This window comes from Cyanistes caeruleus, chromosome 3, assembly GCF_971803275.1.
Source record: "Cyanistes caeruleus chromosome 3, bCyaCae1.hap1.1, whole genome shotgun sequence".
Lineage (NCBI taxonomy): Eukaryota > Metazoa > Chordata > Aves > Passeriformes > Paridae > Cyanistes > Cyanistes caeruleus.
The window spans coordinates 27,648,127-27,664,795 of record NC_141703.1 but is presented as its reverse complement, the minus strand read 5'-3'; the positions used below and the strand labels follow the sequence as shown (position 1 = coordinate 27,664,795).

Below are 16,669 nucleotides of genomic sequence, written 5' to 3'. Positions count from 1 at the left end.
ACTACAATCAGTTTTAACACAGTTTATTCCTTACTGGGTGCCATTTGGGGAAGACTGGGAACCACTGTCCAACCACTTGTGTCCCTACTTAATTTGCTGCTTCATAAATCAGAAGATATTGTCATGCACCAGTGTCTTTTGAGGGAAGCCAGCACTGCTCTGCTGCTTGTTGCACATTGCACCAGGCTGTTTGCCATTTTTATCACAGAACTTGGTCTATCTTGCGACATTTTCTTTCCAGTATAAAGGATATTTATTTTTTTTTGCCAAATCAGTATCTGTGATGGTCTGCCTTCTGCTAGTTTGTTTTATAGGTTTCTTTTAGAAACGGACAAAAAAAGTATGTGTAGGTACAGTACAACAGAATGTATCAATGAATTTAGAAGTGGGACTTTTCTTTACAGAAGACAGCAGGTCTCTATTCTTCTAATATATGTCTAAGTGGAAGAAGCTCCAGATGGCTGATGACTAGATTTCGTTGCTAAAATGTGTCTATCCTCTAACATTTGCAAATTCATCATTTTCAGGCAGAGTTATACTCCTAAAGATCTATGATCAGCTTATTTGTGACAACATGGAAAATGAAAGAGGTGCATAGAAAACTCATGTATGGTTGTACTATCAATTATTTCATGGTGTTCTTTAGATATTTCTATGCTTACAAAACATGAGGATTGCAGAGTAAGAATTTTTTTTGGCTACAACTTTTCAATAAACCTATTACTCTAACATACCCAGCAGTTTGCACTGTATGCTTAAAGAACATTTTATCCTAACATGTAAGAATGCCCTTTGGATGGGAAAAAAAGTCATCTTATGAGCACCTTATTTACTAAAAGCATTTTTTCTCTTCATATCTCTTATATATTCGTATTTTAACTAACAATTGCAATCCTGAAGTGATTTCTTTTCCCTATTTTACACAGAAATTCTTCTCTCACAGTTCAAGGTTAAGAAAGACATTCCAGGCAATGACTGAAGGAGAATAGTATAAAAATGGACACTGATTTAGATGTTCAGAACTGATCAGCAGTTTAAGACTGTACCAACAATTTACATGGTGTTTCCAGTTTACTAGAAGTTAAAATTCATTAGTACTTTTCAAAAAGTACCATGCTAGTCAAGGTAAATTAACTAATAAATTTCCTTGATTGCTTGACAGTTTACCATTTCAGAGGTGCTTTAAATATAACTAGTTTAGGAAACATTTTCTGACAGCATATCAGCTAAAACTATTACTTGCCTTGGGAAAAGATAATTTTTTCTTTCATGCTTTCTCATATGTAAATTTTCATATCTTTTCAGTAAATAACAATCTTAGTCCATATTGCTCTATTGGATATTTATTTTCCTTTCTTTCACTTTTCACTTCAAGACTTGGTTATATTCGTCCTGATAAAAAATTCTGTGTGCTACCACCCTGCCTGCTGCTCCAGCACAGTACAGAGGAATAATGCATGGACTACAATCTCAAAACCTAAGCCTGTCACACCAATTAGAAATAGTTCCAGCAGGACTGATAGTCTAACAAATCTAGCATCAGACTCCCTTCTGAGTGCATATTTTATGTGTTAGAGATATGTATATAGTTTTAACAGGAAAGACTCATGAACATTATTCTCACTTAAGGGTGAAATTCAGAAACACATAAAAAATGTATTAAGTCAGGCTAAATGCATTTTCATATTATTCTACAAGAGGTGGTGGAGATGGAATTAAATCTTCATTGTCTGTGAGAGCTGTGATGATGGTGAGTGAGGTCTACCCTAAACTCTGGCCCTGTGGCCCCCTCAGCAGCATTTTCTCCCAGCCAGCCCACATTTATTTGGGAAGGGGATCATCTTGGGTGAAGTTAGCTCAGAGGACATGCAGCTGCACAGGTGAAGGTTTCACCCCTCAGTTATCTACACACTCTGGAGATGCTGAGTTGAAGTCTGCTTCATCTTTTGCTCAGCTCTTCAACCCCAGGAAAAGGTTCTGCATAAATGAAAGTATGTAACAGAGAATTGCACAAACAGTCTGTGTGCCAAGCTAGAGCTCTTTACATGACAACATGAATTCTTGTCTGCAGCCCACGACGCCTCCAAGAACAGAGACCAGAGTTTCTGCCAAAGCCCTCCTAGCAATGCTGGCACCAGTGCTTTGTGCTGTTTAAGCCAGATGCTTCTTATTTAAGAAAGCTATTGGAAACATATAACATAACTAAGAAACTAATGTTATCTGTGTTCATATCTGGCCAAGCTGTACAGAACTCAAGGCTGGTTTGCTTTAGGAGCGGGCTGGAATTCCTGATTTTCTGAAGGAGATAGTAAGTGAAGTTAGAGGACTAGAATTAACTTAGGGCAAGAGATGTGGCTACAAGTGAAGTGAAACCTTTTCAGGGTGGTGTGACACTAGGGTGAAAGTCTGCTGGAGGGGAGGAAGCAGAACTGACTGGCAGAAGGAAGGAGGATACATATGGATTAGAAATTATTTTAAATCCTGAAGTATTTATGTATTTCTATTTGCTATGTATTTGTATTTCTGTAATATTCTATATTATCCAATCTGCTCTTGCACAATGGTTCAGATATCACTAAACATATGTAGATCAATGCCAATCTGTACATACCTGGCTTGTGTTCTGGTGATATTGCTAGTAATGCAGATAGCTTGGCTAGAAAAGTTAAAAACTAATGACAATATTTCTGTGTACCCATAATCCCTACATTTCTGCTTTCCTTTCCTCTAGTTTGTGAAAGGCTGCCTGCCTGCCTTTCTTCAGATCTTTTCCATTGCTGGTAAGGAGCTGTCTAGTGTGAGAATCCTACCTCTGCTTTTACATATCCTCCACCCTCCACAATATTCAATACTGTTGATATGGTTTTGGAAAGATATAATTTTTCTTTTGTACCTTTTCAAACTCGTTTTCTCCAGACTGTCCCTCTTTCCCTTGAGAAGCCTTCCAGCCTAAAAAAAAAAAAATTAAAAAAAAAATGTAGTCCTTTAAAAACCAAATCACAATCAAAACAACAAAACCTCGAGAATTAGGTTTTGGGAAAGTAAAAAATATGTGCAGTGTGATAACTAAGCATGGGCAGCTATGCTGTGTGGCAGAGATTGCAAGGTGGATGTTTTTCTTATGCTCATACTGATAGTAGTTATCTTTCCAGTTTCTCACGGCTCATAAATTATACACCCCTGCAAACCCTGCCAGCTGGAATTTAGAATTTTGTCCCTTTATCACTGGGAGAAATTGAACAATTAATGAAGCAGTGACAACTGGTGCTTCGTCCCTTCCTGGGGAGACAGGGACAAAACACATCCAATGTGGATGCAATATTCAGTTATTAATACCTCCATGTGAAATTCCTTAGGCCTAAATCTGAAAGAAGAGCAACCTGTTTTAATATTCCATTTCAAAATGTTTCTACAAAAAAAAAAAAAAAAAAAAGCAGGAAAAATAGAATGATGAGGAAGCCATCCTGCTCTCCTGTTCCCCTGAGTGACAAACATAACCAGAGCTTTTGCTGTTCTCTGTTTTTTGTTACAGCCACGCTCCAGAGACACATGCTCAGTGCTGCTGTAAATACGTTGTTTCAAATGTCAGACCTGATTTACTCTGTTTTTTTTGGAAAGAGAAGAAAGAAAGTTAGTTTATGAACCCAATAATGATAATAAACAGCAGTTGTTCAAAAATAGCCCAGACAAGGGACTAAATAAAGAGGGTGCTGCTTCTGCAGTTAACTATTATCCATACTATTCCTACTAGCTGTTACTCATATCTTAAGCACTTCCATGGGCATTAACAGTGTCACAGCTTGTCAAAAGTAGCCTTATGAGCCAAGCCTTGAAGAACAAAACATTTGTGTGTCCTAAATTTCCACTGTAGCTCGGGTAAATGTGGTTTAATCCCAGCCAGCAACAAAGCAGCACATTACTGTTCTCTCACACAACCTCCTCCCTGCCCCCAGAGGGGAGGAGAACTGGAACGGAAAGGTAAACCTCATGGGATGAGATAAAAATAACTTAATCATTGAAACAAAATATAATTATAATTATAAACATGCTAATAATATTAATAATTGTAATTATGAGGAAAGAGAGAAAGAATAACAGGGCCCAAGAGACAAAAGCGATGCACAGTACAATTGCTCACTATCCACTGACTAATACCCATTCCATCCCCAAGCAGAGATTGGCTCCTTCTGGGTAATTCCCCCAGTTTAGGTACTGGACAGGATGTTCTATGATATGAAATACTCCTTTGGCCGGTTTGGGTCAGCAGTACAAGCTATGCTCTCTCCTGTCTTTTTGTGCAGCTCCTCATTGACAGAACATGAGACGCTGAAAAATCCTCGATTAAGGGTAAGCACTACTTAACAACTGTGAAAACATCAGTGTGCTATCAGCATTATCCTCATATTGAATACAAAACACAGCACTGTACCAGCCACTACAGATCAAAGCAACTCTGTCCCAGCCAAATTCAGGGCAATAAGAAATGTGACTGTCCTGAAACACAAATGGTACAGCCGAACATGATCTGCTAACTTGGATTGTCACATTTTCAACCAGAGTTCTTTTGGGATGCATTTGCATGGCAAATGGCAAACACAGGGCTCTGTGAGGTTATCCAGGCCAGCATGGACCCTGGCAGCAGCATGGTGCTGTCCAGAAAGTCTCCATGAGGTGAACATAACCTCCTAATGCGGCTACATTACTTTCAGCAGCTCAATATTGCACCTTATGGCTAAACCTAGAAAGCCATATTTAGAATTTAGTACTTTTACTTATATAGACCCAATATAGATGTGCCTCAGAAGCCTGTGTTTGGATTTCTGTTTTTGAAAACCTTGCCTGCAAGGTTTTGCACCAAAAATTGAATACTAGTCAAACTATCCTATCTAAATATGTTAAAATAGATTTACTCTTGTAAATATGCAAGGCATCATGCAACTTGGTGTTTTCAAACAGATTACTTCCTATATAAAAGGGGGGGCGTACTCTACAAAAACACGAGGCAACTGTAATAAATTAAAGTGCAAGTGAAATGCCTAAACTTATGCATGGAGCTGCTTCACACTTCTGCTTTCTGCATCTCATTCTTCTGTGTTTATTTAAAGCTTGTATCTTCCTAGGAATGAAAACGTCAGCCCCCAAACTGAAAATTTCATGGAAACAACCTTAATGGTAACATCTTCTGAGTGCCCTCTAGCCACTACCAGCATATATTTTTTTTTTTCCACATGGTATGTACATAATTTTCTACAATGTCTAAACAATGCAGCATAGTCAACAATCTTGCTTCTGTTAATTGCCAGATCCTCACTTTCATAAATCTTCTCAAAAAAAAATCACAGTTGATGCTATCAGGTTAAGAATCTCACAGCATGATTTTGGGACCAAGTCAAACACACATTACCCTATGTTCACACTGGCAACTCCTTATTTTTTTGTTTGTTTGCTCTGGATTTCTGGAATAAGAGCTTTGAATTTGTTCTGGTATGTTAGTGTTTATTGCATGTAGAGAGCCACCAATTTATGAACCGCTTGGGTTGAGAAACTGTGCTGTGAGTAAAGTCCCTCTTCTTTCTTCTGGCCCTGCCTTGCTGCAGCCTGGACTCCGGGCACTGTACACCAAAATGACAACAAGCACAAAGAAAAATGGTTTCTGTTTGCAAGCTCTTTCTTTGTTAAACAATGCTAGTGCTAACTCCACCATACCACTTTTTCATATATACAGTTTGCATGCTTTCTACAAAAATTCAATCTCCTTTAGTTCAGAGTTACCCCTAGTTGCCTGGCCCTAAGCAATACATGTTTTGACTTGTATTGCAATCTGATGGCTCAGGGTAGGCATGGCAAGCAAAATCACCTCCATCACCTTCATTTCACACCCCCTCCAGGGCAAACTTCTGTGTGCTTCAGCAGGCCTGGTACTCTCACTGGTACTGAACATCTTGGTTTCTGAGTCTCTGGAGGAATGTCTGTCATGTAAGCTAATGCCACAGCTCTCACCTCATGCTTAATGCAAACCCCAGCCTGCAAAAAGCAGTGCCTTGTTTCACCCACACTGACTGCCCAGCCCCACTGGGGAAGGTGGGAGACAGAGAACTATTGCCACTTGCTTTGCCCTACAGGGTGTTCTTGGCTTCATGGAACTCCCAGATTCTGCTGCCTCAAAAGGGAGCCTGAATATGGAGTGGGACCCCACCACCACCCATGGGGAACACATGGTACTTCAGACCCTCCTTAAGGCAATAAGAAAAATGGAAAAACTAAAATCAAGGCAAAGAGGTGTAGTTTGATGTTTCCTTCAGCATTCCCATGGCTCAGATAGATGTCTCACTGTGCCACAGAGCTGAGGTCTTCTGGCCCAAAGCAGCATGTGTTAGCATCCTTGCTGTCTGGGCCAGTCCTCTTCTGCTGTGAAGTGACTGGAGCCTCAGTGAGGCACTGCCCTGGGCTCTTGGCATGAGTGTGCAGTCCCACACACTCAGACTTCACTTCACTTCACCCAGACTCTCTGGCTTCAGCAGCCTACAGGTGCTTGATATGTTTAAGACAGTACCCAGGACTTGGCAAGACATCAGGCTGGTGGTTCAACTACACAAAGCTCATCTCAGCTCACTGAGAACCAGTCTGCCAAGCAAGCAACAAGAACCAAAAGTACCTCATTATTTTTATTTTGGTTTATTTAGTTTTATTTAGTTTTAGTGCTCAAGCTTGTCCCCTTGATCCTTTGAATTATAAAGCAATTGTGGAGCTTTATTGAACTGTACCTACCATGGAGCCTTTAATGATCTCCTTCTAGGCAGCCGTCATGATAATCTGTCTAGATTATCCTACACCAAGTTCCATCTTCAAGTAGCAGATATTCCTAGCCTTCCTATGAGGTCCATCAGGATGCTTCAATGAACCTTTCTGGGCATCTGCTGCCAGAGAAATTTGTCAAGGGAAAATGTGAGCTTCAAGAAGCTGCCACTCCTATTTACTGTTACTCCTATTTACTGTTCTTTTGAGGCAGGTGGAGAGAAATGGTCTTTGTGTCACTTCTCTTTATCTCTGTGGAACATATATTCCCCAAGATTGTTTTAGCTAAGGATTTTTTTCCAAAACCAAAATTAACAAATCAAACTTTGGTCCTTTCCCTCTAATAAATTTCACGCAAGCATGGCTCAAATACCTTAGATGTATTTGCTCCTGGAGTTTGTAAATATCTTTTTGAAGAACGTTAGGGTTCTCTGATTTTGTTTGATTTGGGTTGGGTTTTTTTCAGTCCCTCATTTCATTTCATTTCATTTCATTTCATTTCATTTCATTTCTTTCATTATTTCACTTCATAATTGTTCAAACATTGTTAGCTGCAGCATTATCATAGGAAGTTTTTTCTCACCTCTACTGAGATAAGATCCAATGTTTTCTTAGTTGATTGGTTGGTTAGACATATTGGCCTCCATTGTGTAATGGATAGTGAGTGCTTGGAAACAGCCTCCATTTCACTACTGAATGAATGGAAACACAGGGATTTGAATTACTAGTAGCATTAGTTTTGCAAGCAACAGGGCATCATCTGTATTCCATATTTAAATGAATGGTGCTGGCGCTGCAGTTAAAGGTAGTATTGTTTTTCTTCTTAAATTCCCTTAAAAACACTTCCCCTCTTCCCTCCTTCCCCCCACCCCAAGAGTAGAAGGCTCAGATTTGTTTGCTTTTCCATGATCTCAGATGTGTTCATATGATGATATTGTAGCTAGAACAACAGGAATGGACAATGCTTATGAGTGCTGGATACCAATGTGCCACTCTCGTCCTAAATGGATCCTGCACTAAATATAGAGGGATTGTTTACTGTGGAAAACAAAGTAAAAGAATCATTCTGACACTGAAAATATTTGAAAATATATTCAAAATACACTGAAAATGTATTGCTGGAACCAGCTTTGCTTTCTGTCATATGCTTTTTTTTCCAGTTGGACAGCTTTCACCCTTTGTTCATTCTAAGATGAGCCATCTTCTCCAGCCTTCTTCAAACCACCAAGAAGCAACTCAAAGTTTGTCTGAAAATCCAGATGGAAGATTACAAAATCTACATATCTTAAATGAGATGGATGAGTAATGCAGCTTACTTGTCTAAATCACTCAGCAATCCAAATTACATGCCACATGTTACTCCTTAAGCTAGTCAAGAACAGTTTCCTTCTTTTTTTTTTTTTTTTTTAATTAATTCAGTCTAAATGCCTTTAATAACTTGAGAGCTAAAAAGAAAGAACACTGCTGTAAACAGTATTTTGATTTCATCTGACCTTTGCATTACGAGATCAGCTCTTAAGATACATTATCTGGAAATATGATGGTCCTTAATTTTTTCCTCAAACACACCTGGCAGAGGGATATTGAGCTAGAGGATATATGCTCAGGAAATTCAAAGGGGTTCTTTGGTGAAAGTAAGTCAGTATATTTTATCTGTATTGCATCTACAGTGCCTTGGAAAACATATTTCAGTGGTGCTTCCCAATGAGCATAATAAATAAATGTTTGCCTGCTTTGCACACCATTCTCATAAAGAAATAAAATGGTCATTTTTAAATATAACATTGCATCTACTTACAATTTCTAAAGCTATGTTCTTAATTTGCTAACACAAAAATACTGATCCTATAAGCTTTAGCAACATCAGGTAACGTCTCTGGGACGTTCAATCAATAAATAAGCTCTCTTCTGTTGCCAAGCATTTTCACCATCAAATGGCTTTGTTTAATGCTGTAAAAGTTGCCAATTATACTTTGTCACTCAAGAGAAAAGGAAATTTGCTGTCTCAAAGCATAGGGAAAGGAGGCTGACGAGTTATAATTATTTCCCTGAAGCTTCATCAGCCTTGGAGGTAAGAACTGCTGCCTCCTGGGATCTGATCTCAGAAGCACTCAACAGGGACATTTGGACTCAGCAACAGGTAGCAACTTGACACCAGACATGCCCCCAAAAGAGGACTGAAGCAGCAATTTCAACAAATGGGACTGCTAGATTTCCTGTATGTAGGGAAAAGGTGTGAGTGTTTTGTAATGTGCCAGAGTCAGGGTGCTTGCTCTAATAGTAAGCGCTAGGGAGCTGTTTGAATCTCTAGCAAGAAGACAGCAGCTTGGAAAAAACCTCTTGGGAATTTTTGTTCTGTGCTGACCCTTGGCTTGAGTCACTTTATCCTTTGATTGAATGTATTTAAAAAACAATAGGAGTTATGAGATGGAGGGATCTGGATTTATCTCGAGGCATTTTACAACAATTCCATTAGAACTAACTAAAGAAGACCTTTTCACATCCAACTATTTGAGCTTTCATTTCAAGATTGTCATCATAAATTAAGCTTCTGGTTGAGCTAGAGAGGTGATCAGTTTTATTCTGTATTTCTCAGCATAAAAAAAATAATTTTCAGCAAAGTTTCTCTGTTGTTTTTTTCAGACTAATATTTTTACTCTTCCCCCTGTCCTGTATTGGGCTATTGTAACTTGTATTCTCCCCTCAGTGTTCCCAGTGGAGAATGAGAGAAGCAAGGACGCAGAACAGCTGCTCGGTACAGGCTCCCTGTCCCCTGAAACAGCCCTTGTTTACCCTGTTCTGTCCCTATAACCAGGTTTAATTCCCCCGGGGTGGATGAAATTAATCATAGATCAGTTCACTGAATGTTTTCACTTCAGCTGAGAGACAGTTTCTGGCTCTTTAGAGGGGGCACAGTGCACCCTCTAAATTTTGTTGAAATATATTTTAATATGAAATGTACTAAATAGGAAGATAAGAGTAAGCAGTACACCAAAATCTGCTCCTGTTTCACACAGCCTGTTCCAGCCAAATGCACCAACTTTGGTTTGGGACCCAAACACAGCAGCATTGTGGACTATTGTTTTGTTTGTTGTATGCTGAAGGTGCCAGCTGTCAGTGATGTGAGTGGGTTTCTGGACAGAAAGAAAATTCTGCCAGAGTATATCTTGTTAGGGCATTTGTCAGCTCACCACAGATTCTCCTTATCAAGTCAGCTGTCAGAAACAAACACTGCAGTCAGTTGTGTGCAGCTGATAGAACTGCCAAAGAAATTGGTATTTCTCAGTATTCTTGATATAATTGCCACATACATTCCCAGACACTGGTTCCAGAAATGGTATGCTGAGTCTTTTCTTCAAACACTTGTATGAAGAGATTGTAGTATTTATTGAGAGGATCAACAGTAGATAGGGGAACAGAAGTTTTCTGGGACCGCTGCACCAGTCCTGGAAAGCGTCTGGAGCCTGCAGGTGCCTCAGAGCTTGGTACTCTGAGGGAAATGCTCCCCAGTACCTCTGGCACCATCCAGCTGTCTGAGGCCAACACTGACAATATCAGTCAGTGGTATGTGGGGAAAACTCTTTCACAGGAGCACTTAAAGGCTGCAGGCAGGGATGTGTAGGTGCTGCCTGTGCACGTATTGTGCATATATAAGGCACAGCCTCTGTCCTCAGTATGCTGCATAAGCACAGAAGGCAGATGAAGGGTGCATAGGTGGAAGGGGAGGTAGAAGTATTATCTCTCTTTTGCAGAGGAGGAAGCATCCAATCTGAAGGTCTGAACACTAGCAACTGAACATCAGGGTCAGATTTCCAAAAAAGGAATTGTTTACCAATGTTTTCCATTTTCCAGTAGCATCATTTAAGACATTTGTGAAAAGAAAGGAATAGTGTTGCATTTGAATAAAAATTCTTAGGTGTTTTGGCAATGTATTAAAAGACAGTGCATTTGAGTGCTTTTCAAGTACAAAATGCAAGTGGCTAATGCTGCAGTCAAATGCATTTTTCCAATGAATCAGCTGCTTTCTTATTGCATTTATAAAATATATCTCCATGGAATTATATTTTCCGAGACATGAATCAACACAACATATGTTATAGTGCTTCAGCTTTGTTTTCATAATGAAAAGAAGCTGCTTTAATAGCATCTGTTGTAGTGCTAGGAACGTATCCTGCCTCAGATTCTCAGTGAAAAAATCCACCAATTGAAAGTCAAAGAACTCAGCTCCAGGTTTAAAGGAATGGGATGTGATTATGCCTGTTATTACCTAGTTATCTGTTCTGCTCTTCTTCCTTTCTTTAATTATTTAGCAGAGTTAACACAGAAATGCAGTAAAGGAAACACTCAAACTCAGTATTATTTCTGGATACAGTCTTCAAACTAGCAAGGAATTTTGTCTGCAAAGTCCTATTGAAGTAATTTTTATTTTTTTTTTTCCTTTAGGATGGTAGCTTCCCTTTGCTGCAGTTGTCTTCTAAAATATACATTATAGATTATCTTCCTTTGAGAGAATAGTAAGAGGAAAACATGCTGTGCTGGGACTTGGTAAACTGCCTCTAATCTAATTTATATTACAGGGCACCAATTACTGGGGAATTCATATATTACTAAATGCCACTTGCACTCTTTTCCTACCAATGACAAAAGCAATTTGTAGTTCATTCTAATCACTAGAATGCCACACTGAAAAATCTCCTTGTTGTCCCTTCATAATTCCCCTCATAACTGCAAGATTATGGTTTTTCAAGGTCCTTTCACCCTTCCCACTTCCCTGTACCAGAAGAAGGCAGCAGTTGTTTGGATTTTCAATTGTTTCTCTGGGGCCAGAATCTAAAAGGCAAATACAAGTATTTTTGAACAGTTTTCTCTTCTTTTGACCCTGCCAAGGTGCAAGGAGTTATGCAAAAAGGAGCAGTTATGATCAGGAGATTGCATTAGGCTTTTACACATTCTGAGTACTCTAGCTGTGCTTAATATTTCATGTTTCCACGTAGCCTGATAGACATAAAGGTGTGCAATGAGTGGAGATGGGATGCCTGTTTCAAAGAGCTTTGGTCTAAGTCATAACCACAGAAATTTCCCAGGAAAAAGAGAAAGAAGGAAGATGTCTGAGTACAAGAGTGAGGGCTTTTAGGATGATAAACCATGGATTACACCAGTCTCTGCTTTCTTGGTTTGGTTTTGCAATTCTTATAAGCAGAACTGTAGTCAACTAATGCAAACAAAAGCCAGTGCTGGCACAGAGAATACTCTTTGAAAATCCCTGTTTGTTCAGTTGACAAGGATATATAGATCTTTATGCTTTAGTGATGGCTATTGAAATGCCTGGATTGATACATTTTGCTATATACAAAAATGGATAGGGGAAATAAAAAATTTTGACATATAAAAGGATGATAAACCAGAAATATCATTTAAAAGAACTCTGCCAGTGCTTGAGTGTCTGGCATTTTCTGCTTCATGAATTTGTAATCTTTAATGGGGGGGCAGGGAGGAGAGCTCATTTCCAGTCAGAGAAGTAACAGAGAGAATTTCTGATGAAAACTCAGGTTGGCTTGAAGGTATGTTTAGATCTCCCTGGCTCGTACTGGCAGGGTCAGGAGGTTTTTTTATCAGCAAGATCTTAGGACCATGCCTGGTCATCCTCTATAAACAACTCCCTTAGGGCTGCTGGGGAGGACGGAGTCAGCCACCGCCTGGTGACACATGCTGACTGCAGGCTGGCACAGTCAGATCAGCCCAAGCACAGGCAGCATCTCCTGGCCACCACTCACCAGGGTATCTGCTCCTGTGTGGATGTGTGGGTGCACAGCCACAAGAAGGGTGTGAGACGGGTAGCCCCTTCTACAAGAAATAGTCCCTTCTATAAATAGTTCCTGCCTTCCCACAATTCTGTGAGAAGGGAGGGGAGGCAGATTTCTTGTGACATGGGTCAGGCTCTGCAGAGCATACACTGCCCATGATAAACACAGATTTTGCCTATCAGCAAAGATGCTTTCCTAGTTGTTTTGGTTTTTTTTTCTTGTGCTGAGTTGCATCATCCTCACAGAGCAAACTTCCAATAGGCAGAAAGGTCATGGCATCTGGCCTCTGGTGAAAAATCCCTGGCATTTCTCTACCATCCTGACCTGATATTAAGATGTTTTGATAACATCCTGCCATGCTGATAGCAAACAGATGACAGCAGAGTTCACTTACTAAAATGAGTGTGGTCATGGCTGAATTTGATACAAGGATGTGGTACTGAGCTGGAGAGCTACATGTTCCTGCTCCTCTTCAGACTGGTATTCTTCTCATTGACTTGTTTCTCCTTTTTCATACATCCAAGCTGATGTTGAAAGCAAAACAAACTTAGAAAAGAAAATACTCAGTTGTACTCAAGAGTATTCCAGCAAAGACTTATGTAGTTAATGGATGAAAATACAAAAGAGCCCCAACAAAAGCCCCCCAAACATCTTCTTTGCTTGTCGCATTTTTTCCCCCCTGGAAATTATTATTCTCTATATTGCATTCCAATATTATACTTACTGTACTAAGCAGGCCAGATAATGAAGCAATTTTGACAACATTTTAATTTATTGATGAACTAATGTTGACTCTGACAACCTGGAGCATGAGGCATATTGCTACTTGCAATTTCCACTGCTACATGTTACATAAACTCACTCATCAATCCCCTAGTCCTTCACACCCCTTACCATGATTCCCCTGTCACCACAACATAAAATGACTGAGTTTCAGGAAACAATATCTATTCTGTGCTTAGCTAATCTCTGTTTTAATATTTGCTTGAAAGTTGTCCCTTAATAAACACTGAAGTCTTTTGAAAAGGGAAAAATATGTCAGTATTACTCTTTTGACCTGTAGAAGAGATGTAAATTTACTCATACAAACTGGAAAGACACTACTGCAGACCTAAAATCTAATCCTTTGAGCTATCATGTTTGCTCAGTAGCAAAGGAAATGATGTCTAGGGACACTGAGCAGCAGTTTCACATCACGGGTAAATGTTTTCTAAATACAAGGAGCAGCTAACCCCCGCAGTTATTAATACAGCTGTGTCACCTATGTATGATCCGACAGACAGCTGTAGCCAACAGAGGTATGGACTGGACAGACAGTAACAAATGAGCCAGTGGCCCCATGCCCAGCTAGTCAAGCTGTCATCTCTCCTAGATTGGATTTCTCCATCAGGGGAGTAGCTGTGGGCTCAGTTCAGAGCAGTCATTCTGTTAGTGCTCTGTACTGCCAGGCGGAAACCTCGGCCTGTCCCTGCTTAACTCATTCCTAATTTCAAACCAAAACACAGCCAGGTCCAAGGTACTGGGACCCTCAGACACCAGCATTACTTCAGCCTCTTGTTTCAAATGCTACTGCTCAGCCAGGGCAAGGAGAGTTGTGACCTGACCTTTCCAGTGGCCTCTATAATTTTCTGTGGAGTTCAAGGAGCTTGACTCATAGGATCAAGGCAAAGAAGAAAAGAGTCTGGGAATGTTTTTTGCTGCATGTTCTGAAAGGACCTACCTGAAGAGTGCCACTTTTCATGTGGATGACTAATAAAACATGTGATACAAGTGCAAACATCAGCATCTTGAGCAGTAAATGTGCATCTCCCAGCTTTTTGAACTTTTTGTGAGCATAGCAAGTCTGTACAATCAACACCAGAGACATGCACAAGAATATAAATGCAAATAAAAAGTACATGTTATCTCCTTTTTAGCTTCAGCTCTCATCTCTCTTCTGATAAAAGTTCTACATTTCAAATGCCATCAGTCTGCAGGAAGATACAGTTTCCTCTTTCTGAGCGTATTAACATATTCAACACAATCAAGACGTGACGGGGAGGAAAAGACAAGAGAAGAATGGTAGGGGTAAACAAAACAAAACAACACACAACCACTTTTCTTGCAGTTCTGAGAAGCATTTACTAATCTTATCTTCTGTAGAAAAATTCTGCTCTGTTTCAGGCATTCCTGAATGTACTTAGCATTGCTCTTGAGCACACAAAACATTCCTCATGATTGCCTTCGCATCCCAGCAATCCACAGAAGATTTTACACATTTATTACAGAAAATCCTTGGAATCTAACAGATCTTAAGCTGCACACGGGTTCTGAGTGTCCCCAGAGCTCCCTGCCACCCCCCTCCTGCCTTTTGCTGAGTTAATCCGCAGCTCTGCCAGCTAAGGGGACTTACCAAGGGCTTTTCGATGGGAGGAAGCAGTTAGGAGCTCGCACACACTGGAATAGCTGCTAGCCAGTAATGAAGCAGGAGCTGAGAAGTCTCACTCTTTCAGTAGCTATTCAGGTAGTGCTGCCAGCTTTCTCTAGCTCTCTGCATACACACACACGGGGAGGGGGGTGGGGGTGGGGGGAGTGGGAAGAGGGGGGAGACAGGGAGAGGCACAATAAACTCTGACTATAATTATGAGAGCTCCTTTCTACAAATTGTAGCAGCAAGAGATCCCTTCAGCAGCCTTTTCAGCATGATCTCTTCAAAAAGGAGTCCCTTGCAAAAAATTGCATCCTTCCTACTCTCTTTCACTGTAAGAAAAATTAAAGCCAGTTCTCTCAGAGATTTAGTCATTGATGTATCATAGAGAGGTTATTGTTGATCAGAGTTCCATTTTTTCTTTTTTATGATGAAAGTTTTATTATGAAATCTAGCCTAGTTTGCAGTCAAAAAGAGACCTGACTTTGCTCTTTATAAGGAACAGTCTCCCAGGAAAGCAGTTCAGATCAATAATTTCATGCATTTAATGACTGTATTTATGAAAGAAAGCATCCAGGCTAAGCGATTCACTAGCTGGAAAGGTAACAGTTTAGTAAATACATATCACTGCCTTTTTGTATCTGAATATACTATTAAAGGAAAAATGCAATACTACATGTAAATTCATAGAAGGATTTATAATGGAATATTATTGCATTTGGCAAAGGGATCTGAAGGATTTTAAAAGCTTAATCTCCAAGTCAGATCCTTTCTTTACAATTCTTCAGAATCCTATTTTTTAGAAACCTTGTTCTTTGAAGCCTTAAAATTATTTATCCTGTCATTACTTCTGATGTCACCTTTGATAAAAATGAGATAAAATATATCCTCTTCCTAAGTAAAAGAGGGAAGTGTTCTGGAATATTTCCTACCATCAATCCATTTCTTTTTCTCCCACATGATCACCCATACACTCACCTACACACGTGCACAACACAATAGCAAATGTAACAACTGCAGGGCTTATCATACATTAAAATCATACATTTCCTTCAATTTCCCAGCAGCCTCATTCCCCAGAAGGCAGTGGCTTTGTCCAGATCTTGGTACAACTCCAACAACCACAGGGTCATCCATAAAGCAGATGAAAAAAAAGAGTGGGGAAAAAAAAAATAAGCAGGATGTATGAATCTGACTTTGTCCCCATGAGCTTCACAGGGAGCACCAGGGAGCCAGCTTGGCAGAGCCCCAGTGTGACAATGACTTTAAGGACTGTTAGCTGGTATCACCATTCAGGGGCATGAGGGGACCTTGCAACAAGTATGGAAATGGGAAGAAGAGAAAATAAATGACAGAAGCATATTAAAAAAAATTAGTCACAGCTGAGAGTTGCCTTATTGCTAGTTCTATCTAAAACATGTTAGTCCTCTGCAACATTCCATGAAAGCCTTGCTCAGCCTGCTAACGTTTTGCTGGGGATGTTTTCAAGCACAGCTGCCTGGTTGTTACTCTCCAAAACATGTACTTAATATTTAATTACTTCTAATCGAAGACAAATAATTTTAGGGCCTGGTAATTTTATCAGGAAATCATAAAATATGAAGTGTACAGAGATAAGCTTCTTCCAAGGCTTAGACTTGTCTCAGTAGCAGAAGAAGATGAA

At 39.8% G+C, this 16,669-nt stretch overlaps 1 long non-coding RNA gene across 1 annotated transcript; it reads right to left on the bottom strand.

Annotated features, from left to right (window-relative positions):
- Window positions 1–252: 252 nt before the first annotated feature.
- Window positions 253–15,141, bottom strand: LOC147654032 (uncharacterized). Its single transcript, XR_015284284.1, has 2 exons — window positions 14,992–15,141; window positions 253–2,949 (listed from the first exon to the last, which is right to left on the bottom strand). It is a non-coding gene; the product is annotated as an uncharacterized LOC147654032 (long non-coding RNA).
- Between the last annotated feature and the right edge of the window lie 1,528 nt (window positions 15,142–16,669).